At 51.5% G+C, this 761-nt stretch overlaps 1 protein-coding gene across 1 annotated transcript in view; it reads left to right on the top strand.

The window, feature by feature from the left end:
- Positions 1 to 761, top strand: part of VOLCADRAFT_97226 (uncharacterized protein) — a gene marked incomplete at both ends in the record, with an annotated part of 30,458 nt that overhangs the window by 4,691 nt on the left and 25,006 nt on the right. The gene's annotated exons all lie outside the window — the stretch shown is intronic.

Raw genomic sequence — 761 nt, 5'->3', positions numbered from 1 at the left:
GGGGGGGGCGAGCTGCCTGTACTGCAAGATTGGCGAGTCCGGCCAGGAGACCCACAGCAGGGTTCGACAGTGACCTTCCTGAAACTTGCAGGCTCCCCTGTACCTCCCAAATTTTCCTTACGGAGGGGCCCCTGTACCAGGCTCCTGTACCGGCCGAAAACCTTAGGGGGGCCCCCATAATCCCCACAAAACCTTTACAGGGGCACTGTCCTTGGCTGAAACGCTGTGGAAAGTGATGCTTTGCATTTTTTGCCCTCTAAATCATTATTATCGTTATTTTCTCGTGAACCATTACACACGGGGACATGGCACACTCAGCGAACGCCAAGCGCCTTGGCCGCCGTGGCCGCCCATCCCTTCTGCTCCTCTTTCTCGTCCTCCTCATCATCATCAAAATCCTCATCCATGCACGACTCATCGGTATCTCGTTCTACGTCGGTCTCGTAGTCACTGTCACTAAAAGCCTCATCATCACTAGTGGGGTATGTTGCTTGTACCAGTACTTCAATCTCTGGGTCGGTCGCAACCTCCTCATTATCATCCTCTCCATATGGATCCAAATTAATTTTGCTAACGTCAGAAAACAACTTGTGAATAATGCCTGTATAGCCCTTACAAGAGTAGATCTCAGCAGCCTGATCAATCAGTGGCTTCACCCCGGTATCAGCAGCAGGTCCCAACATCCCCACACGAAGTAGCGAATCAACAGTTTCCAGCTTTAGCCGGTTCGTCAGGCGATTCTTAATAATACGATGCCGGCA

The sequence above is a fragment of the Volvox carteri genome (assembly GCF_000143455.1).
Source record: "Volvox carteri f. nagariensis unplaced genomic scaffold VOLCAscaffold_59, whole genome shotgun sequence".
NCBI lineage: Eukaryota > Viridiplantae > Chlorophyta > Chlorophyceae > Chlamydomonadales > Volvocaceae > Volvox > Volvox carteri.
The sequence above is the reverse complement of the archived record's forward strand: the minus strand, read 5'-3'. Positions and strand labels throughout refer to the sequence as shown.